Below are 25681 nucleotides of genomic sequence, written 5' to 3'. Positions count from 1 at the left end.
GGGACAGAATACAGTCATTCTTTCCTGTCTCAGTTTCACTACAGATGGGGGCCAGCCATTTAGAAATCAGGCCATGATCCAAAAAGAACACTTCCATTCTGCCCGAGAGGGCACGACAGGTCCTAGGAGATCCCCTGGTAGGGTGGGAGTAGGGTGCTACTTTCAGTTCAGGAAAGATTGAGGATCCTCAGTGCATCTGGCCTTGAAAGCAGCCCTGGGGGTGTGGCACTCTGTTTTGTTGTAAGCATGTACATGATTTGAGCTGCTGTAGAGAATTCATGCTATTTGGTACTTTCGCCACTGAAACGTCTGCAAATCCTCTGTCCATATAACTACTCACTACTCTATCGGAAGTCTATGCAACAAGATGAAATGTTTGCTTCTATGTTTAAGAAAAGGGTCTTTCATTCCTTCCTTATTTACTTCCTTATAATATGGGGTTCATATTTAAAATGTTTTGAGGGGCTCGAAGCCTCCAGACAGCCCTGTATTTCTGCCTCACTTGAGCTGCAGCTATCTAAATAATACCTCTTTACAGTGGATGTCGCCCAGTGAAAGACATCAGGTAGCGCGTGCCACGATCCCGCTTGGAAAGGGCTATTCGAGCCGGAGATAGTCTCTTTAAAAGTGTGTGTGTATATATATATATATATATATATATATATATATATATATATATATATATATATATATATAATATATTCATAATAAAACAAATAGCTGGCCGAGTACACTATAAACCTGTCATCCAATGTCAGTATTCCCTGCAATGCTGCTGAGTAGGTGACCCTGTCAAGGTTTGTGGCACCAGCCATGACATTTTACGCTTATGTAAACACGCCGATGGCCACGTCACTCTCAGCTTCTGTTATCGCCAGTTAATACTGTGCAGTGCTACCGCAGCCAGTCGTATTTCCGGGGCACTGCACCGAGTAGGAAGTACTAGCATGTGTGCTGATACTTTTTTTTTTATGTTTTCCATCCACAGTGAGAATGTCGCTGCGCAGAACATTTGATTGAGCTGTGGAAGGAACCTCATGTCTCTGGGCCAGGTAGGGAGCAAACGGTCACCACGCAGACTTCCACGCGCATGTCTGTGCCAGCACACCGCTGACTCCTGATTGGCTGCGATAAGCCGTTTGCCGCATGCTGACGGTCAGACTGTGGGAACATTTTAAACCTGGAATTTTAGCCAACGGGAAGAAATACCTTGCTGGAATCTTTTCCGAGCCAGTTATATTGTAGACTGCATAGAGGGAGGAACGCAGTTTATATAATGTCCTTTATTTGAATATACTATTTGGTGGTGTTCAATGTTCTTTTTTTAGTCTGCTTCCATTTTTGGCAGAAAAGGGATCCTAATCTGAGTCTCGAGCAATTTTGTCACTCAGGGGTTCTTGATTATATAAACTGGGTTCCCAACAAGCCCTTTACCTCACTTATCCAAAAACTTTGCTACTGAGTCACTTCACTCATAGTACACGAATGTCGAAAATACCCTTAGAATCCATTATCTGACACCGCAGGTTTAAACATATGCTGTAAAATAGCTGAGTAGGTTGAGTGACAGCTACAGTGCAGTGATGAGATTATAAATTGAAGGCCATTGGATTGAAAAAGGGCTCAGCATTATACCTGTGGAAACTTCCATCCAATTATTATAGCACCCAGAGACAATTTAATCAGTTATGTGTTCTATACAAATTGTCAAATCAGTACTGAAAGTTCATGCAGTTTTTTTTCAGTTGCTATTTAGGAATCAGATCGAGCATCTATCATATTTCCAATTATGATGAATTCAGTGAGGGCCGAAGCAGATTTTGTGCCCGGGATCACAATAATTTAAGCATTCGGGGAGCTGTCACTAAAACCCAATATTTTACTAAACTATCAGCTTTGGTTTAGTACAGTGGTTTACAGGATAAATAATGCATGGGCCCTGTGCCAAACACTTTATTTATCAGGAGGAGAGTAAACCAATTCAAAATTAAGAATAATATTAATTCATTTATGTGATTATTTTGAGTATTTATACGGTGCAAAATATTGTAAAATCCTCAAGGCATCCTTTGCAACCTATTTTGTCACTTAAACATTAAACTGTTGTAAGAGAGGCCCGTTTCAGAGACTTTCAGCTAGAACAGCTCGACAAACTTTTAACCAATGTACAGCATAAACCCTGCACAAAAGTATATAGACTTGATTCATGCCAAGTGTAGAAGTATTATGCGCTGCAAAGCTACTATTTTTATTCGACGTCTTCATAGTTTGTGCTGTATGCAACTCCTACAGAAACATGTCGTCTGGTTTATTTTCTTTATCTAATTGTGTGAACTGTCGACATCCTTACCCATGACCCTTGTCCTCTTCTTCTTTAGAAATGGATCACCACTTTCCTGTTCTCTATCAATAATCTAATCCTTTTCAACCCTATTAATTCACCCTCATCAGTAATTTACACCAACTAACATTCCACCCACCACCTTGGCAAAAATATAACTCCCTCTATCTCCACCACACATATACTGGGGTAATACATGGAAGGAGTTCCCTTAAGGGATACTAGATTAATCTGGCTAACTGAATAACCCCTACATGAATCACCAACCAGGGGGCCTGGGGTAGTGTTCGGCTCACCATAAAACACGTCATTATCTTCAAGGGCAATAGTACTATATAAATATAGTTATAATGCAATACAACACTACAACACTACCCTCTGCTAAATTCTTTCTGATCATCACTATTTGCTCGATTTTCCCATTTACTGACTCATAAAGTCCTATCTCAAAAGTTTGATTTAGTTTATTATCCATGTGAAGAGTTGAGTCAATTAAGCTGTAGTTGGACAAAGGAGTAGTTGGAATATTCACAATCTAAATCTAACAAGCATTGAACTGTTATTTGTGTGAATTATCTAACCAATTCATGAATAGGTGCTATGCATAGATCAGTATAACCCCTGTTCATTTGCTGCATTGACTGCCCTAATCTACCAGTCAAATCTGGATATTTAATGTTGTAAAGCTGTGTATTCCCCTTGCCTCCCACATTGATGCACTGTACGCTGTAATAGAAGACCATGTCAAACTGCGCCTGTAAAAATGTTTAATTGTGACTCATGCCCTGGATCATTAGCTCATGTATTGCCTAATACATCACAATGTACCTCTTAGGTAAGGCTATTAACTTCACATAGTAAACTATTTCTTTGATTTAGTCATGAAAAGTTATGCATCTTGTCAGGATGGAGACATATCTCCTTTTCCCTTGAATACATCGAGTCACATACAACTTGACCTCAGATCTCACCTGTCACTTGTAACTGAAAATGTTATGACCATAAATAATATTAGCATGAATACCACCTATCCGAGTTGACCATGTAGAGCAGGGGTTGTCCAACCCCAAATTTTATAAGGGTCCCTAACTCAGGCTTCCTGATCTGAACCCCAAAATGGGTTATCTTTAGGTCTGAACCACAGATAGCTTTTAGATGTCTGTTATTAAAAAGACCCATTGTGAAATTACCAATAATTATGGCATGCTTTCAGTCAACATAATGCTTGCCATTAGTTGGCATTCTTGACTATCTCATTTGTTTACTCATTATTCAATTAATCTGCTCCCTATAATTTACTGTGTTTGTCCCTCTCCTAGAGTGTAGCTTCTTTGCCATGGTTTTAATTGGACAGTATTGTTCTACTGCTCAAATTCAGGGAACGACTTTTTTTCTCTTTCACTTTATGGCAGTGCATGCATTTTCTTACTTTCTCCCTCGGGGGCTGCCTCCCCACCAATTAATCAATCCCCCCATGCATACCTTCTTGAGCCCACCCCATCTCTGTTGCTTTCCTCACCCTCCAGGATTTTTTTCCTTACCCTACACCCCCCCCCCCCAGGCCTTCAAGCTCCACCACTGCTTGAGTTCATGCCCATCCGGATGAGCCCATCGCATTTCGCCCCACCTCTTCTGTTGCTTCCCCGTCTCTCCTGTCATGTTCATAAAAAAATGCTTTTTTACATTTTTTGGGAGGCCCTGACAGCTTCAATTTGGTGCCAGACACCTGTCTGTTAAGTGCTTGTTTTAGTGTACATTTAACTCTTTTTTTCATTTACCACTTCAAGATTAGCATCTTCCATCTTAAAAAAGGCAAGTAAAAAACAAAACAACATCTGTCATAAAGTATGCGCATGCCTGCATGGTCCTACATTCACGCATATACATCGTCATGCTCAGCTAACGTTGCGTTGGCATATACACACACGCATGCTTGAAGACACATGTGTTCATGTCACTTTTTTTGTGTGGTCATAACACCACATTGATAAAAATACTTTTTTTCTCTTTTGGCCGATGTTCAACAGCACTTGCAAAATCACGACCAGTACGTCTGTTGAACGTGAGACCTAATGGCTTTGCTAATGCTTGTTTAATTTGTTGTGACCGTATCTGCCCTTCCATGATGCTCCACACACTCCAGGACTCTTGGCTCAGTGCCTGCCATCCTTAGATGGCCGCTGCAGCAGAAACTTTCATTTACTGCTAGCCAGTGAAAGAGTTCAGGTGGTGGAACTGCTTGTGGGTCTGAAAACCCCACTGGGTGATAGGAGAACATGGTCACTAATTCAATGGTATTGGCTAATGTTTTCAGTGTTTTACATGTTAGAAAACTGTCTACAAACTGATTAAATGAAAATATATTTCTCCTATTAACTCTTCAAAGATCGTATGACACATTTTTCTAACAAACATCAAACAACCACTGAACTGCTTACCAATAAACCATGGGTATCAACTCAACAAAATGCTAGGGGAGCAGAAGTGACATCACATACCCTTTGGCACTGATGACATCTAAGGAACGTGACATCGTATGTATTTTGACCCTCGTGACATCACAGGAAGTGGTGCCATGTGACCTTCAGCCCCAATCACATCAGAGGGCATGCTCTTACAGCAAAAGTGTAAGATTAACAAAATAGCTAAATGTTAATAAAGCCATTAAAAAGAAGCATCACTAACTAGAAGACTGTTATAATATGCCAAGGGTGGAGCAATAGAATCCCATGGGCTCAGCCATGATGTGCCACAGGTGCATCATTCACACGCCCCATTGCAGCCATCAAATGCCTAAACTTAACAATAGTTTCCCCAAGCTCAACCATCATTTAATTATGCTCAACCATCATTTGCCCAGAGTCGCACCTCATTTATTTCTGCTTATCAATTTCTATTTCTGACTTCAACTATTGTACACCACGTGTAAACTCATATGCAACACTACTGCCTTAAGTTTTTTGGGCAGTAACTCTGCTGCCTATCGAGTCAAATAAGCATGCTTTGTGGAGAGAGTGGAACTGCTTACCCTCTCAGACTGACCATCTCAGAGAAATTTAAGTCTAAAATAAAGGCTACTCTGATCCATGCTTTGTGCTTAAAGTGAGGTCAGGCCCAAAGGAGTTGCCAAATTATTTTTCTGCATATCACTGTAAATTCATAATATTGTTGTTTGAAGTAGAAATCTGCATAAATGTAATTTGAAAGCACCGTTTCCAGTAAAGGAAAAAAAAAAAGAATCCTGAGTCCAGCTACACAAAAACGAACACAAGCAATGTATCTTTAAAATCAGTATAGGGCTCATTTTTTAAATATGTTAATGGAATTTGCTCTGTATATTTCATTCTATGCAGCTTAGTGCCTGGAAAACTCTTGAGAAAGCTGTGTGACCCATTCAAGCTCCACACCGTACTTGACATTTTGCACATGTAGGCCCTCATTACAACATTGGCGTTCCAGCTCCACCATGCTGGTGGTAACACCACCCACAACCTGGCGGTGCTGGACCACCAGATTATGACCACAGCGGTGAATAGGCTGCAAAGCAGCCAGTTCACCGCCTCTACTGCCAGGGCGGTCTGACCGCTGACGGTATTAGGAGCCTCCTTTCCGCAAGGGATTCCCCAGCAGCAACACCACCAGGAAATCCCTGGCGGAAAGGATACTGGCAACAAGAATCTACATTCTGTCGCCAGTATGCTACTCCCCCCACCCCTCACAAATAGCCACAGCCTCCCCTCAGCCCCTAGAGGCCCCATCCAAACATGCACGCACCACACACACATACACACACACATGCAATCATGCATTCACGCACTCATACAGACACACACATACACTTGCACCCCCCCACCACCCCTGCATCCATTCACGCACTCACACACTCACAATCACACACATACACGCACACAAACCCCACCCCCTCCAAACACACAAATTCACACACCTCCATGCACACACACACAACTCATCACCTCCCCTCCCCTATCGGACGGGCACTTACCTTTACACGGTGGACGTCCTGGATGGGACGGGATCCTTGGGGCCTGTTCTGCCGGCACTGGCCCGTCGCCATAACACCGCCATGCCTATTACCAACTTGTAATAGGCGTGGTGGTGTTGTAATGACATGGTGGTGCAAGCGGAGCAGCCGCCACTGCACTGCCGACCCCAGTATGGCTGCTGGTGGCTCTCCGCCCAAATTCTGGCGGAAAGCCGCCAGCAGTCATGATATGGAGGTCGGATGACCACCATCCCTGGCAGTATACTGGCTGGCGGGACTTCGGCGGTCTAGGTTTTAGATCGCCGAAGTCATAATGAGGGCCCTAGTTTGAATTATATTTTAAGCACTATAATGCTATGAAGTCTAACTCCCCTCTCCAAAGCACGCACACAGTAACACTATTAGCAATGTAGTCACTAGAAGATACTCTGTAGCAAAATGGTTCATCAATTCCGATTACACATTCTATACACATTGTCCCTCCAAGCACAGTCATCTAAGATTTGCTATATACGCCTATATGACATTGAATTCTGGACAATAATCAATGTTTGCTGCTGTGCAAGTAACAAAGCTAGAATCTGGCCGATTAGCATATATCTCTGCATGTTTCTGCTTTTTTTACTTCATGCAATATGCTATGGAAAGACTATTTTCCTTGGTCTGTTAGGCTTTTAATTTTAGTATGGATTAGGATTATGTCCTGATTCAGGTAAAATCCAAAATAACATTACTGGTTTGCAATGTTTGAACTGGCAAAAGTTCTAGTCATTGCCTCAGATCTCATGGCTGAGCTGTTAAAACTGAGCCCCAGAAATTAGTGTTTCATCATGTTCATTTAGACAAGACATGTTAGCATAATGAGATAGTTTCTGCTTGGGCTAAATCTTTACGTATAAAATGGAACACAAAAATATGCTATTGTTCAACTGTTTTGCATGACCTGCACCTGCTTTGGTAGCTTCCTTAGCGAACATGAGTCTTGCATTTTTTCAAGTTTGATATGCTCTATTCTTCAATGTCGTGCATTTTAATGTAGTTTAATGTAGTTACCTACTCTGACAGTATGCACGTTTCGCCGCAGAACAGTAATTTTAACTTTTATTGGTGTTTTGTGCTCCTCTGTGACTTGGTGACTTTTAGATCTAAGGAAGGACAGGGGTTTTTCCTCAAATAAGGACTAGTGTAAGCGCATGTGAGCTCTTTTTAGTATCAGATCCATTTACTTTAACAGAAGTGAGACAACTATAATGTATTGTTGGAGCGAGTATTAGGGAATGATGCAGCGAGTCATTCGTTTCTAAAGAAATATTCCAGGTATGCTTTCTCACCCTAGTCCTTTCAATCAGTGGCCACAAGAATGAGTCCAGGGATACCAAAAACAAATCAGGGGTTGCAGTTGCTATCCCTATGGAACAGAAATTGGCAGCCATGCACCAAAACAAAATTGTGCACTTTTAAGTGGAACGTTCTAGTTTCAACCAGGTTTGGTGTTATTCCAGTGAACATTTTTTACTCTAGTGGTTAGCAATTTTTCTTTACGTTGTTTAATGAGAAATGCAACATGTGTTCCACCCCCTTACATCTTTCCTCCACTGGACGGATCTACATGAAATTTGAGATGGCAAACCTTTGCCAGGTACACCGATCGTCACGTTTAATGCAGACTTTCAAACCAGATACACCTTTTCACTAGAAGCTGATACCTAACCATAGCAACAGGGTCCTTGATATTTAAACATAACTACAGGTTTACTGATTCTGAAACATAACTGCACTGGAAACTAATACTAAACCATAACCACAGGGTACACCGTCTATCTCTCTCTCTCGCTCTAATATATTGCACAGCTGCGGTCACCATTGTGTAGTCATATGCAAATCAGAGTTTCCATTGGAAGACAGTTTTTTTTGTTTTGCTAATAACTTTGGTGCCCTTTGACAAATCATCACAAAACTTTCCAAACAAATCATCCAGCTGTTTCCTGAAATGTTTCAGGGTGATCCATCAACCAGGGGCTAAGAAAAATGGGGGGTCCCAAAACAACTTTTTTGCTATGCAATTCCATAGTGAAATATTAGATAACACTGCATAAAAAGGCTTAACAGAATTACACCAAATTTGCAGAAAGGTAAATATTTACACGCAAAGAACGCTTTTTGTGATTTGGTGTAAATCTGTTCAGCCATTTTGAAGAAATTAACATTTCAAAACTACAAAACTATCTATCTATATATATATATATATATATATATACATATATATATATATATATATATATATATTTTGACATGGGAGTCCTGAAGCAAAAAATTACAAAACATAACATTGTTATTGGTCAGTCCTGTGAGTCAGAAAGAGGTACCAAGGACCAAGAGCTCTGATTGGCTGGCTGACATATGAGGAGAAACTTTGTAGCTGCTATTACATGACTCTGTGACTCAGTCCCTGAGACCTCCGAAATACATTAAAAAAACAATAGAAAGTTGCAGGGTAGGGATACCTGATCCTCTATCCCATGAAGGAGGAAAGGGACACAGAGGGATCCCCAGTGGTTAAAAAAACATTTTGAGTTGTTGTAGTCCCGCGAGAGCCAGCCCAGACCCCTGTGGGGACCCATGAGGCTCCCGTAGGAGTTCTGCAGGAGTCCCATGGGACTAAAAAATAAAACATAAAAAATGTGAGGCTGGTTGGCCACTTGTCGGCATGTAGGCAACCCATGGGGGTTGGCTGCACGGCCTGGACAGGTGACAACCCCTGTTGCACAGAGCCAAAGGCCATCCATGGTGAAGGGTTGGCTGCTGGAGTAGAGTTGTTGAGAGTGTCAGGCTGTCTGGCCAACACCCTGCCATGTATGGGCAAAGGCTTTGAGTGCTGGGGGTAGGCTGCAGCCTTATCATATTAAGATGATAAATTTTTAAAAATGTAGAAGATCACAAACAAACAGTCAAAGTGGACTTACACATGAGTAAAGTATTACGTTTTTTAACATACATTAAAAACAACAAAGATTAAAGCTGAGTTATACGCAGGTCTTCATATAATAGAAAAATGTTTTAGAACAAAAAAAACTGAAATGCACCAGTTATATATAAATGACCTAGGTGTAAATTGCATCACTATGATGCATTGCTTCTGACTTCACATATTACATCACTGATGACATCTGAAATCTATGATGGTTCAAGTTTTTTTATCATATTCAGCCAACACCCCCACTGCGCATCACCATGAGCCATATGCAATGGTGGACTGGCACAGACCCATCCTCACAGGTGGACAACACACTGCAACCTGCTCTCTTGGAGTGGGTTGGGCAACCATTGGGGTGTGACTGTGCCAACCCTGCAACTGCCCCCTGCTTGCACTATCCCTATAACTGTCCTCTTCCTGTCTCTGCTTTCCATCTGCTTGCCACACTCCCTCCATCTTGCCCTACAATGTCAGCTGGCTGCCACTGGAACCTGCCCCCACTACTGCAAAACCACCACCCACCCTTCCAGCCTCCCGGAGAACACCCGATGCACGCTACGGCCAGTGCAGCCCTGTGTACCCACCCTGCCCCATTTTTGGGCTTTTCACAAACATTTTTCAGTACCTGGGAACTAGGTCCTCGATTCCAGTAATGGTGGCTGCAGCATTTAGGGTCATATTCATACTTGTTTTGCGCCGAATTTGCATAATTCTTTTAATGCACATTGAGTGCAAAACTAACTCCATATTTATACTTTGGCACTAGACCCCTCTAGTGCCAAAGTTATGGAGTTAAAGTCATTTTTTGGACGTGGAAACCTACCTTGCATCAATAAGATGCAAGGTGGGTGTTCCTGTACAAAAAATGACTCTGTGGCCTAAGCACCATATTTATCCCCTTGTGCTAAATTCATGCATGGGGGGAGGAGGGGTCAAATAATGGTGCTTTGCACCATTATTTAATGCCTGGGTCAGGGCAGGCGTTAGGGGACCTGTGGGCATGTTTCCATGGTCAGAGACCATGGAAAGAGCCCACAGGTGCCCTTCCTTGGCCCCAGGTACTCCCCCACACACACCAGAGGTACACCATAGGATGGGGGACCCATCCCAGGTAAGTATTACAATTATTTGTTTTTCCTCTCTGGGGCCCTAACTTGGGCCCCCTACAATGCACTGTGCCCAATGGCCATGCCCAGGGGACTTAAGTCCCCTGGGCATGGTCATTTCACTGAAGGGCATGACTCCTGTCTTTACTTAGACAGGAGTCATGTCCATGGGGGTTGTGAGTCTAACAATGGTGCTAGTCAAGTTAGAGTCATTATTTTGATTCTAACCTGACTAGTGCCATTCTTTCACTCACAACCTACAGTTTTCTCTACACCCCGTCCACCTGGTTAGCATCATGTATTTTGCTGCTAACCAGGCCTTAGCGCCGGCTTGTGCCATTCCTTAAATATGGCGCCAGGCTGGCGCTCTGGAATGGCGCTAGCCGGCGCTATACTTTTTGATGCAAACCTGCTCTGGTGCAGGTTTGCATCAAAAAGTATAAATCAGGGCCTTAGTTTCTTGTTGTGGTCATCCAGCCAATCAAATCTTTTGGTGCCATAGTGCCAACTTAGGTACCGCGGTACAGAAACGGTCCAAAGGGAGAAAATGCTCACCGGGCCAATCAGAGACCCCCATTATTAAAAAAAACTGTCTCTCGCCATCCAGATTTCACTACATGTTTTATTTCTTCATGACCACCCGAGCACCTGTTTAAATGCAAATATTTTGAAAATGGTTGAACAGATTTACACCAAATAATAAAAAACACAGTTTCTGAGTAAAGTTCAAACTTTTTGCCAAATTTGGTATCACTCCATCCTTCTCTCTTTTCAGTATCACTTCCCAATTGTTTTTGCGGGAATTTACATGGGAAGATATTTTGGGACCCCACTTTTGCTTGATGGATCACCTTGAAATGTTCCAGGAAGGATGCAGGGGCGATGAACTTTTTGTTTGGAAAGTTTTGGGAAAGCAAAACACACTATTTCTATGGAAACCGTGACCTAGCTACAACTACACAGTTGTGGCAACCAACAATTTATGTGTATGTGTATCAGTATCTATACATTACAGGGTGGTGGTAACCGCTCTGTAGTTGTAGTTACAATTGCCAGAGATAGGAATTCCTCTGATTTTTAACCATTAATTGACCCTTTTAGGACCCATGTTTGCATCCCTTGTTTTATCTTATTTTTTCAGTTCATGGTTTTGTTCACACTTTATTCATGGCAGTGAAGCTGCTTTTTAGTGATGGCTTTTACATATTTTATCAGTTTGCTTTAATTTTAGGAAAGCAAGGAACATGCTGCTCAGTTAGCTTAACCTTTGCATGACATAGATAATCAGTACTTCTTGTCTAGGGCTATGGAGGGAGGTACACAATATGCCAACTAATGTTGCCAGCTTAGGAGATAGCTTCAATCACCAAGACACAGCATTACATCAGAACTGTATTCCCAATGTGGTATGGTTTATTATATAAACCGTGCAATGACCCAAGAAGGGCATAGGGCATTCCGGCTACAATGATCCTGGGACCCATGCTGTGTGACACGAGGCTCGGCTGACACTAATCTGCTAGCTGTCTGAGAGGATTGTCAAGACTGGCTGATTCCTGATATTCTATTCCTTAGATTGAACCAGGCAGAGGATTGCAACCAGTATGGTCTCAGATGTAGACATAGGGTTAGGTAGCAATCTCAAGAACACCCAGAACCACTAAACATTCTAGTTGGACTGTTTATCTTTTTTACCCTGATCATAATGCCGATTACCTTGCTTTGTTTCATCTGCCTAATATTCATAGCTCACTCTTTACATACTAGATTGCGATTGTTACAATAAATGTATTGAAAACTCATCTCACTTTGTTTTGTCTCTCTTTGGCATACATGAGTAACTGAGTGAATGGGGTATGATCTGTTTCCATGGCTTCCCTTGGGAGTCGGAGTGTCATGTTCTGGTTGGCATAAGCCCTTTTTACCCTGTAAGTTTGGGGGTTTCGGCGAAGCACTGTGAGCTAGCTGGGAGTTAGGCTGACAGCTGCTAAAGGTGTGGATTGCTCTCAGTCTCCCACACTCTACAGTGCTGCCATCCTAAACATTCAGTCCTATTACTAAAGTAGGAACCATATAACAATAGCTTTGCGCTTGTTTGACAAATCTCGACAAAACTTTGCAGACCTATTCTTTGTTCTACCTTAACGGAGCATGCAAAGTTTTGCTTTGATTGATCAAGGGGGTATAAGGAAAAAATGGGGGTCCCAAAAAAGGTTTGGGCACCCATGAATTTTAAATAGACTTTGTACTCAGACGTAGTGCAAAAATAGCTGGACAGATTTTAATTAAATGTGGTAGGAACAATAGATTAGGATGTGTCGATGATTCATTTTGTCATTTAATGTGAAGTGGTTCAGTAGTAGTGAACTAAGCGAACATGAATTAGTAATTGCCAATCTATATGCAGTTAACTGTTAAACATAGCCCCATTAAAGCTTTATTGAGTGTTAAAAAAAGTGGCACCTAACATAGTAGAGGTAATGTTATATAAAATAGTATAACCCCTGTATCTAGACAGGACAGGTTATAGTTCTTGTTGTGTGTAAACGTTACTGATAGGAGTCTATGGTGAGGTTTCAAAGTTATACTATTGTTCGGACATGGTAGAATATAACATGTATAGTTATAAATATAACTGTGCAATTTGTAATGCTTGTTAATTTTAAATGTGCTTTAGATAGTTATAATAAATAAAGTATTCATAACTATAACCAAGCTTTAGCCTTTTTTATTTAATATATTTATATTTGCACTATATATAATTTGTATGTATATAAAGAAATGTGTGCATTCATAATATATATTTTATAGATATAAATCAATTGTGTTGTGTAGCTATAAATAAATGTGTATATTTCTAATACACATGTATATATATATATATATATATATATATATATATATATATATATATATGAAATATACACATTTATAACCACAACACAATTGATTTATAACAATAAAATATATGTTATTAATACACACGTTTATAGCTATATATACATAACATGTATATATATATATAGTGCATTTAGTGTAAAACATAATATGTTATGTAGTTATGAATACATGTGTATATTTCTAACACACATATATAATATATGTGTTAGAATTATACTCATTTATGTCTACAGAACACAAGTGAGGATGTATATCTATAAAATATATATTATGAATACAACATTTATAGCTATGTATAAATATACAATTTATATATAGTGAATTTAATAATGTAGAATATATGTGTCTCTATGGAATACACATTTATATAGCTACATGGATATACTAATTGAAATAGAAACTAAGGTTAAAGTGACATTTTACTTAAATGTTGAAATAATTTGCAACGTTTGAAGAACAGAAAAAACTCCGAAATTCATCAGTGATTGCTTACTGAGATAACTATAAGCACGAGGTACCCCTAATTTGTCCTTATTTCTTAGCATTTTATTTGGAGCTTTAAATCAGTCATGTAATTATATATGAAACAAATAAAGCAGTCTCCTGTAAAGTGGCTCGCCTGTACGGAGCATATGGGAACACATACTGAAGCAGTGCATGCTGTCATTGCAGTAACTAGGGGCCAGACATACGAAAAGTCCATTTAGTGATTTTCTAACTGCAATTTTTTTGTGATTCACAATTAGGGAATTGCTGACTGGGATGTACGATCCATGGTCGGACAGAAATTGTGAATCGGTATTAAGTCGGTTCGCTAAATAGGTAATCGCTATTTGCGAATACCAAATTGGTCGCAAAATTGCAAATGCATTTGCAAAGTGTGACGCGGTCGCAAATAGAGAACAGTTTAAAAAAATACTTTTTTTGGATTCCTGGGTCAGGGAAATGATCCTTGGAACAGCAGCCAAGAAGGCAGGCAGAGAGTGAGGCAGGAGAACATCAGAGCACAGGTAGTGAATTGAGGCACCCAGACATCAGTCATCCAACACCAGCAATGGCCAGCCAGGAACAGGGGAAGGAGGCAGGGGTAGGAAAAGAAATTGGAGTTTTCCAAGCAGGAACTGGAGTTTCTCACAGAGGAGTGTTACAACAACCACGACCTACTATTTGGCAGACAGAGGATGTTCCAGAGTCGCAGAAGTGCAGGATATGGGAGGGGATGCAGCAGAAATAATTTTGTGGGGGTGGCTGAGCGCTCTGTTGAAGAGATCTGCAAGAAGTGGTACGACCTCCATTAATGCATCAAGGAAAAGATTGCAACATGGCTGAACAAGTCACGTACCACAGGAGTTGGACCCTCCACTGCACCCCACCCATGACACTGGAGGCAACGGTGGAGTCCACCCTGGAGCAGGAGGCTGTTGTAGGATTTGGACATCTTGACACATCTGCTCCTGTATCCATACAAAATAACCACAAAATGTTTATAATGGCAACATATATGGGTTTGAACCTTGTGTCCACATGCATGTAAAACAGACATTTCTGGATGGTAAAATTGCATGTCCCAAAAATCCCACATGGTGGATCATGGGAACTGTAGTCATAAACAGTAACATTGTAGTCAGTGTTAGAAGTTTGTACAAACATTACAGAAGGACAAATGAGATTGTGTTTGGCATGTTACACCTTTTAATATGTCCATTATCCAATTAGATGCACCTGGGGGAGACTCTGAAGGGCCAACAGATGAGGATGAAGAACAGGTATAGATGGAGGAAGAGGAAACTATTTTGCTTTAGAGTGAGCGACTACATCTCTTGGGCACTTTAGTGGTGTGTCCTTCTCCCCACATCCATCAGCAGCAGAAAAGGTGAGGTTACCATACAGGCACCCACTCCAACCTTTCAGCCAGTTGTCAGGTCATGACAGCAGCAGTCCACTCTGCATGACACTAGGCACGTCACACATCATAAGCTTCTGGGTCTCAGGCCTCTGCCAACCAAGGGGCGATGTTTGGTGGGCTAGAGGAATTGATGCTGCGGGCGCAGCACCTCCAGCACAAACACATCAAGACAGTTAACCACAAATTGCAGGTCATGAACAGTCCATGGCAGTGGGGTTCAGCACAGTGGCCAATCATTGACAAACTTGTTGTATTTCCAGAAATTCTATTGAACATACTAACATCATTTCAACCTGCCAGGAATCAAGAAGCAACACTGTCACCCCCTACTGCAAGACACACCCTAAAACTAGGTGCAACCCCTAGCCGACACAAGCCGATCTGTGATCACACCCAGACCACTCCTCAGACTAACCCTGTCTCTGAACCCTTAGGGAAGCAGTACCAGAAGGGCTTACTTGGCCTAGCAACGAAACAGCACACCCAAAACTAACAAAAAGACAACGTAAACGCTTAAGAAAAGCCAGGAAGAAGCAATCCGACCATTACGACGGGCCATGCAGAAGAATATTCCCAATCTTTGCTAAACAAATCTACCAAAGCAGTCCCAAAGATGGCAGACAAAAACATCAGCACATCGGACCACAGCAGCCTATCCGCTCAGGCAGATTCATCCCTGCCATCCTCTATGCTAGATGACACTGCCCTCTCCAAAACAACCCACCTAAAGAACAAGAACAAGCCCCAAGAGTGGGGTTTAACATGCCTGCAAGTGGATCACAATCTATTGACTGCCCACTTCCAACCTCAGGCCACTCATCCTTAATCAACAAGCCACATCCTCAAATCATAGGATCAGAGCCCCAGACACCACTGATAATCAACCGCTCCTCACGGTAAAAGGGCTTGACCCTCCTCACACTCTCACTCTGCCCATAGTCCCCCAACTGTATCCAACCATCAGCAGCCTACAGCTGGGTCAAGGTTTGCAGCAGTATCAGACTTCACCTCTAATCACGGACCAGGTGCGAGTAACACACCTATAAGAATACCACACAGCCCAACCCCTGGCGAGGAAATGTGCGGTCACACTAGACCAAAAACCCCAAACCTACTGGTTCTAGGCCACACACCTGGCCCAAGCCACCAAACCGCCAACCTAGAAGCCCAAGGAACCAACACAGTTAAACAAGCATCCGGCCTCCCCTAAAAAATCAGGCTGACAGTAAACACAGGCCCCCAAGGCTGCTCAGTCGTAGTAAAACCAGCTACTCTATTAAGACGAGGGCCACTCATGCACATAGCCACAGCCCCCCATCGGACTCAAAACCTGCCATTTCAAGCTCCAGAAAAATCCAACAGCGTGTCCAAGTCATAAGGCTCCAAGCCCCGCCCGTACTCTCCCGCGTGCCACAGTATAACCACCACGGTACTTGCACACAACATGTCGCCTCAACAATCACAGTTAGCAATGAAAGAAGAACTCCCCCTCAAGTTGAGATTCTTACCACACTACACCTCCCTAGGGAACCACGACATCCTGAACAGAAGGAACATCATGAGGCTTCTAAAAGCAGTCCCTAGCTCAGCACTCTGCGGATTTAATATCTGTAGAATCCCAACCTGACAAGGACAACAACCGAGCAGACGCCACCCTAACAACCTGGGAAACAACAGAAATAACAGATCACATCCTGATGTTCGCCTCCAGTTTCGAGATCTGGAGAATCTCTAGATACCCGCTCCCTCTCCTGAGCAGTAGCGCTTCCACAGCAGTGGTCGAACTTCCAACAACAACCCTGAGGGATGCCATTAGAGCCTCCTTCTCCCCCCTCTGGTAATCAATGCATCCACCCGACTCAAATCCAAAATTCACGCATCGGAACCAGTTGGGAGTGGCTGTCGACAGCCCTCAACGGCCCACGCCTCACATAAGAATCACACCCATTATGGGCAGGTCCAGTTCAGAAATAGCTAAAACTGCAATCCTGGAACATAGCAGGAGCTCAATCATTGCTGGAAAAAGGCTCCCCACCAACAGCCTGGCAACATATCGACATAATCGCACTTCAGGAAACCTGGTCACAACAGGTCCTCCCGCTATCAGTTTTCACGTCTTTCTAAATAAACGCAGTCAAGCACAAGCTGCATGGTAGACCAAGTGGTGGCCTAGCAGTCTACCTCTCATTAACCCTGAAAATAGATATAGAAGTGCTGCCACATGAAACGCAAAGACTGACAAGTGCTCAAACTCCGCAATTGGAACTCATATGGTAGCCCTCCGGTGTTACTGATTAACATCTACGTTCACCCCGCCTCCGCTCGCAAACATGCTGCAATAACCAGCTTAACTGCCATCATCAGGTACTATCGCAAGTCCCATCCCGACTGGGACATCATCCTGACAGGAGACTTTAACTCGAACTTACTTAAGGCTCAAGAGGCAGACAAGATACTAAGCGCCAACAACTCCTACTGGAACGTCCCAACACAGATGTCATCAACCTTCACCCATTGTGACCAGCAGGGAGCACAACTGGCGACATCACTAGAATATCTCAAACTTTGGGTATTAAACAGGAGATTCGCTGGTGACTCTCCACCAAGTTACACCTTTCACGGCCCTCCTCATGGTCCATTCTAGACTACACACTAGCCATTTTACCTCTCATCCCTTTGGTACAGCAATTTCAAATAAAATACAGCACTTCCAGTGATCACTCGTACCACATATTGACCTCAAGGTCCTCTTTAGCTGTCCACAAACCTGCCCCTGCACAAATAGGGCAAACAGAGTCAACAAGCCTGAGGAGACTGAGTTGGTCATCTGCCACAATAGGAGCCTCCTCTTTAGCTGCAAAACTACAGATGTTGGAGAGCCTCAAAACCCACAGATACATAGTGGATGCTTGGGAGGACTTCCAAATGAAAATACTGGACCAGCACTCTCATCACAAACCATCTGTTCCATTTCGCCGAATTCCCCTGGCCAGCCTTTCAAAACAAGCCCAAGTCTTGAAAAAAGCTCAAGGGAAGCTTGCTAGACTACTGAAGGCCCAACCAGGCAACCGGCTACTCTGGGAACAACTGAAGAACTCAAAGAAAGAGTACAAAAGACAACAACATAAGAGAAGGCCGAACAGACGAGCTGCCTCTGGCTAAAAATTACACATGCTGCAAAAGGGAAAGAAAACAGTGAATTCTAGGCTATTATCAATGACCTAAACATGTAAGGGTATTCAACCAACAACTCTAGCATCCCGGAAAAGACCTGGGTGAGTCACCTTAATACAATCTTCACAGCAAAGCCCAACCCCCATGGAAATATCCCGCAACTGCCAGCATTGTCCCCCACCACAAGAAACATTTCACTGGACGACGGGGAAATGATTGACCTCACTTAGTCGATCGATAAGACACACCAAGTACTCCTAAAAGCCCGTCGGGAAGGAGCAACTGGGCCAAATGGCCTTCCACAAGCCATCTTTACGGAGGAAGTAGTCTTCTGGTCTGAAGTGCTAACCCCCTTATACCAGGAAGCAAGCTTAGTAGGAGGTACCCCTGAGAGGTGGCTAGGCTCTTTAATCAACCCAATTTTCAAGGGTGGCAATAGAGACAATCGAGGCGACTATAGGTTAATTGCCCTTATTGACATTGAGGCAAAGAACTATGCCTCCTTGCTCCTAGCTGAATTAATGACATGGTCTGAAAAACCGTCCCAATCAACCAAACAGGCTTCAGAAAAGGAGTGGGTACTACGATGAGCATCCTAGCTACCTCCGTTCTGATAGAACAGAACAAACGGCGGCACAGGAAACAACATCTTGGTTTCATTGACTTCAAGGCCGCCTTCAACCGTGTGAACCGATGCTTACTCTGGAGCAAGCTAAAGCAATGGGGCCTCAATAATTGCTTTATACTCAGACACATGGGTACGCATAAAGATTGGGGATGGCACAAGGCTATCAAGATAAATACCCACAATCCTTGGCCTAAAACAAGGCTGCATACTCGCCCCACACCTGTTCAATCTATTCATGGCTGATCTGACTCCAGCTCTGGATGCCGGCAACACTCACTCCCCCGCTTGGGTGGTCTCTCACTGTCACATCTACTCTATGTGGACAACTTGGTATTGTTCAGCTGTACCAAAGTCGGGCTACAAAGATCTCTAAACATCCTTGCAGACTACGTCCATTCCAACCAGCAGGAAATCAATGTTGCAAAATCAAAAATAATGCGTGTTATCTGCAAACCTACCCCCAAATCTAGGACAGCCTTAAGCAATGTCTTACTAGAGTTGGTGCCGTAGTACAAGTATCTTGGAGTAATTCTAGATGCCCAGGGTTCCTTTCGCCAACAGAAGAAATACATCGCTCAAAGAGTTCCAGCACTAATCTACACCTTATCTTTGCTGGCTAAATGACTACATGGACCATCACTTCATCCACTGTTAACAGTCATTTCATCCAAACTGCTTCCCACCCTAACCTATGCAAGAGTGGCGATGCACGGTCAAGACGTTGCCCTGATAGATAAAGCACAGCTCAAAATACCAAATTCATCATCACCGGCACAGCTCCACCTCAAATTCGGACTTGTTCGGCAAGACCTAGCCGCAAGAGCAGAGGCAGTTAAATCCTGGCATAAAATCAGTCACTCAGCAGACAGTCTGAACAAGGGCCTCTGGCAGGCCCTGCCACATGACCAGCACTCAGCCTACCATAAGTATCTCCAATCCTCAATCGTCGATTTACAACTTAAGGATTTGTGGGAGGCTGCTCCGACATATAATGGTATCTCCAGAGGGGCTACCAAGGCCACCAAAATCCTCTCATTTATAGAGGACAAACCCAAATTTAGTGCCCGGGCCCATGCATGGATGATCATAAAATATTATGCTAAACAGAACCGGCTGCCTCCCTTTCTACAACATTCTCACCACACATAAAACATAATGTTATGACAATGCGACTAGGCAACCTGCCAACCCTGGCCAATGCCCCGTCCTGGAAGAACACCACCTCGCAGCGGTGCAGGCACTGTGCTTGCCATAAGGAAGACCTAATACATATAATCGGCATTGGCCCGGGCGTGCTAGAACTCCGAAAGAGATATCTCAAGACGCTGTTCATTGACCGAGCTATCAGGTCCTGCAAGGGAGCCATTGTAGCTTGCTTCAATCCACATAACCCCCAGTTAAACTGCAACCTCATCAAGTTCCTGAAACAAGTTACACAACTGTCCCCCCCAGCTAAACTGTAAGCTACTCAAGTAGCCTCCAACGGCATTCCTTCCCCCACCTCAACTGAGCCATCTTTGATTTTTTTAAAATGAATTTTAACCTTAAAATTCTCAACAATCTTCTAATGTTTTTAATATGATTTATACCGTAACTCTATTCCTTAGATAGTTTTTTACCATGTACCTTGGTCAAATTCTTATGGTTTTAGCCAACTGAAACAATAAATTTATCATTATCATAATCACAGTGGCCAATCACTTGGCTGACAATCAGACCGCATGAACATAAAAATGGACCTACTAACAGGTGCTCTAATAAAACTGTGCACTGAGACATTGGAAGACAGGAGCACTAAAAGGCACAGGGAGAGAAACAATGCTGTACAAATAGATGCCATGAACAGGGCCATTGGGTGACTTACACTGACCACCCCTACCCTATCCAGGTATACTGTTATGCTACAGGTGGAGGTAGGCCACTTCAGTGGTGATGTCTCCAGAAGCCTTTGCCAGATAATAGCTGCAGTAGAAGCAATCCAGTCAGCACATATTGCTACTGGTGTGGGTGCAGACTCCTGACCATGAGGTGTCCAGTGTCAGTACCATCTCTGCCACAGAGCCACGTGTGGTGTGACACAGTACCTGTTGCATTCCTGCACCTCAACATGCTGTAACCAACCTACATGCTGACTACATGGTGTATGATTTAGTGTTAATGTCTGCTTGTCTGTTAACTGTTTGGTGACCCCTGCCATTAAAGGTACCTTTACTTTGAGCATGCAATAAAGTGTGGTGGCATTATTTAGCACTATTGTGGATCTGAGCCTGTCTTACCTTGTGAAGTAATATGTAGCAATGTGGTCACTGCACCTTCTCCAGTGGCAGTGGGAATGGGATTTCAGGAGTCCAAAAGTGCACTTGTTCACAGTCCTAGTGCATCGATTTGCAATGTTGTATCGCTTTTCGTTTGGGGTTGCTGGAGAGAGGAAGGGTGTGAGGATCCATGGGCATAGAACATACACACAATCACGTGTAACACATATATGAATGTGAATCAACATATACTTTGTGCAGATTGGGCACTTCCATATCAGCATTTACATTGCGTGTCAGTACCTAATAAGTATCTGTCATCAAACTCCCCACTTTCCAGTCATCTGTATACTCCACTGAGCCTGAACATGTAGGAGTGATTGGTATTAATATTGTGATTCGATAGCGGTGTGATACAATGTCGGTGATTATGTTGTGGGCATTGCAAACCACCTGTGTATTGAGGGAATGCCTGTTTTTGTGGTTCCTAAAAAGGTATCCAAGATTGGATGGGGGACATATGGGCACATGTGTTCCATCTCTACACACTATGACCTGTGGAAATTTAGCGATGTGGTAAAATTGAAATTTAGTAATCCGCATTTCCTCCTCATACCTGGGCATGTATATGTGGTGGTGGATATTGAGGATCATGGCATCACAGAACAAATGGAAAAAATGCAAGAGTGCATTTTGTGTCACCCCACCTGCAACAGCTACCACATGTTGGTAACTACTAGTGGCTAATGGGTGTAACAAGCACAGGACCTATACATGGGTGGGAATGGAGTTGCTGCACAGAGTACTGCTTTCTAGGTGTGGCTTCAAGAGGGCAATTAAATCTAACATGACAGTACTACTTAGCCTGTATTTGTCATATATTTCTTTCTCAGTTTGATCAAAAATGGTCAGCTTGACTGAATATTCTCTCCTGTCGTGTTGCATTCTGGAGCTGCTTTTATAGTCATCACCCGTTTACCACCTGGTTTGGATTGGTGGTAAATTGCATGTGCAAATGGGCCAAATAATGACTATTCACTATTTGCAACTCGTTCCCACATTCTGGGGGTGATTCTAAGCCGCCCGCCAGACTTCCCCCTCCAAAATACCGCTCCGCGGTCAGAAGACCGCTGAGGGTATTCTGGGTTTTGCACTGGGCTGGCGGGCGACCGCCAAAAGGCCGCCCGCAAGCCCAGTACAAAACTACCTTCCCACGAGGACGCCGGCTCCGAATGGAGCCGGCGGAGTGGGAAGGTGCGACGGGTGCAGTGGCACCCGTCGCGAATTTCACTGTCTGCAATGCAGACAGTGAAATTCTTTGTGGGGCCCTCTTACGGGGGCCCCTGCAGTGCCCATGCCATTGGCATGGGCACTGCAGGGGCCCCCAGGGGCCCCACGACAACCAATACCGCCATCCTGTTCCTGGCGGGCGAACCGCCAGGAACAGGATGGCGGTATGGGCTGTCAGAATCCCCATGGCGGCGCAGCCAGCTGCGCCGCCATGGAGGATTCAAATGGGCAGCGGAAAACCGGCGGGAGACCGCCGGTTTTCCACTTCTGACCGCGGTCAAACCGCCGCGTCAGAATGCCAAGCGGTGCACCGCCAGCCTGTTGGCGGTGCCCCCGTCATTTTAGCCCTGGCGGTCTTGGACCGCCAGGGTTAGAATGACCCCCTCTGTTTGCAAGTCGGTAATTGTGATTCCTGAATACCGACTCGCAGTTCTGAGTTGCAAACAGTTCAGAATCGCAAATCACTTGCATCGCTATTCCGGGTTTGGGAATGGGTTTCATACAAGGCATACAGGGGGTCATTCTAACCCTGGCGGTCCAAGACCGCCAGGGCTAAAATGACGGGGGCACCGCCAACAGGCTGGCGGTGCCCCGCTGGGCATTCTGACCGCGGCGGTTTGACCACGGTCAGAAGTGGAAAACTGGCGGTCTCCCGCCGGTTTTCCGCTGCCCATTTGAATCCTCCATTGCGGCGCAGCTCGCTGCGCCGCCATGGGGATTCTTACAGTCCATACCGCCATCCTGTTCCTGGCGGTTCGCCCGCCAGAAACAGGATGGCGGTATGGGTTGTCGTGGGGCCCCTGGGGGCCCCTGCAGTGCCCATGACAATGGCATGGACACTGCAGGGGCCCCCGTAAGAGGGCCCCACAAAGAATTTCACTGTCTGTATTGCAGACAGTGAAATTCGCGACGGGTGCCACTGCACCCGTCGCACCTTCCCACTCCGCCGGCTCCATTCGGAGCCGGCGTCCTCGTGGGAAGGTAGTTTTGCACTGGGCTGGCGGGCGGCCTTTTGGCGGTCGCCCGCCAGCCCAGTGCAAAACCCAGAATACCCTCAGCGGTCATCCGACCGCGGAGCGGTATTTTGGAGGGGGAAGTCTGGCGGGCGGCCTCCGCCGCCCGCCAGACTTAGAATCACCCCCACAGTCCCTTTTCCATTAGCAAACCTTTTTGCAACTGATTTCCACGTCACAATTCTTTCATACATCTGGCCCTAAAAGAGAAGCAGAGATAACTGGGCAGTTTCATGGTACTATTTAACATGAATACAAATCAGATTATCTGTAACCCACTTGCCACTATTACTGGTCTAAAGACTGTTACGGCTCTTACCTACCTTAAAGTCAATCTTATCCCTGATGTAGCTGACCCTTTTGCAGCTAAGGTGTTGTAATAGTACATGAAGAAACACACAAGATTGGCATAGACACATAGGCCCTCATTCTGACCTTGGCGGGCGGCGGAGGCCGCCCGCCAAAGTCCCGCCGTCAGGTTACCGTTCCGCGGTCGAAAGACCGCGGCCGTAATTCTGACTTTCCCGCTGGGCTGGCGGGCGGTCTCGTTCAGACCGCCAGCCAGCCCAGCGGGAAAGAGGCTTCCACGATGAAGCCGGCTCGGAATCGAGCCGGCGGAGTGGAAGCTGTGCGACGGGTGCAGTTGCACCCGTCGCGTATTTCACTGTCTGCGCAGCAGACAGTGAAATACATGTAGGGGCCCTCTTACGGGGGCCCCTGCAATGCCCATGCCAGTGGCATGGGCACTGCAGGGGCCCCCAGGGGCCCCGCGACCCCCCCTACCGCCATCCGGATCTCGGCGGTCCGACCGCCGGGATCTGGATGGCGGTAGGGGGGGTCAGAATCCCCGCGGCGGTGCAGCAAGCTGCGCCGCCGCGGAGGATTCAATGGGGCCGCGGTACACTGGCGGGACCCCGCCAGTGGTGCCGGTCCGACCGCGGCTTTACCGCCGCGGTCGGAATCCCCAATGAAGCACCGCCGGCTTGTCGGCGGTGCTCCCGCGGTCCTCCGCCCTGGCGGTCAAAGACCGCCAGGGTCAGAATGAGGGCCATATTGCCACAAGTAGAGGGAGCCGAGTATCAAAATGATTTTGGTGCCAACATTTCAATATTGAAGTGCATCCCTTTATCAGTTTTCAGTGCATTTTTCCACAATTTACATTCTATCAGAACTTTCATTTGTGGGGCTACAAAAAAAAACAGAGGGCGCTGAAATATTTGAAATTAGGTAAAGAGAGTGGTAGTTAAGAAATCCCAGATTTCAGATTGTATGCTTGCTTGGATGATGTTGTGACAGACAGCTTTATTTATTATCAGGCGTAGTCGCATAACAGACCAAAAGGAACATCCTAGTTACTTAACGGTAGTCCCCATTACTCCAACTTAAAGTCTTCCTTGTCACAATAGTTACATAATGAGTTTAGCATCCTATATAGATCATTCCAAGCAACAACAAAAAAAATGCTCTAAATGTTACCACCCCTCCCCCAGTATGGCCCACTTCCTCGGCATGTGTAACTAATGAAAAAAGAACTTGCATCCATCACACTTCCTATTCCTTCCCATGCCTCAAAATTAAATGAAGCCAAAATAGAAAGTGACTCTGATGAGGAAGACGTGGACTCAGAGTAATGAACATTACTGGTTAGTAACCAGGGCATTGCCTCCTCACCAGTCTTTCTCAGCACAGAAGTTACATAACAAGCTAATACCAAGCCACAATGGGCTTCATGACTCATACATCATACAGATTCACTCAAGAAGAGTACGTACAAGAAAAACCCATATTTAATCTCTATATGTATTGGCAAAATATCAACCAATATGTTAGATTCATATATCAAGGGTTAGTGCTTTGTATTCAAAACCACTGAAGCAAATTCTGTAGGTGTATTACCTCCCAGCACTACTCTATAATGATCCATAAATATGTGTGGAGAGGCCCATGTGGCCGCATTACAGATCTCCTCTGCAATTGCCCCTTTAAAGGATGCCCAAGAGACAGATATATTCCCTGTTGATCTTCCCTTTGTCTGACTATCCTCTTCTTCCCCTTAAGACAACAAATGAGCTGTCTCTCTTTTTGAATGA

General features: G+C 44.3%; 1 long non-coding RNA gene across 1 annotated transcript in view; it reads left to right on the top strand.

The window, feature by feature from the left end:
- LOC138268244 (uncharacterized) overlaps positions 1-25681 on the top strand; it is a 449076-nt gene that overhangs the window by 100964 nt on the left and 322431 nt on the right. Inside the window, exon 2 of the long non-coding RNA XR_011199963.1 lies at positions 989-1052. This is a non-coding gene — a long non-coding RNA (uncharacterized lncRNA). The remainder of the gene's footprint in view (positions 1-988; positions 1053-25681) is intronic.

Source organism: Pleurodeles waltl, chromosome 12 (assembly GCF_031143425.1).
Source record: "Pleurodeles waltl isolate 20211129_DDA chromosome 12, aPleWal1.hap1.20221129, whole genome shotgun sequence".
NCBI lineage: Eukaryota > Metazoa > Chordata > Amphibia > Caudata > Salamandridae > Pleurodeles > Pleurodeles waltl.
Note: the sequence above shows the minus strand (reverse complement) of the source record. Positions and strands in the feature narration are given on the sequence as shown.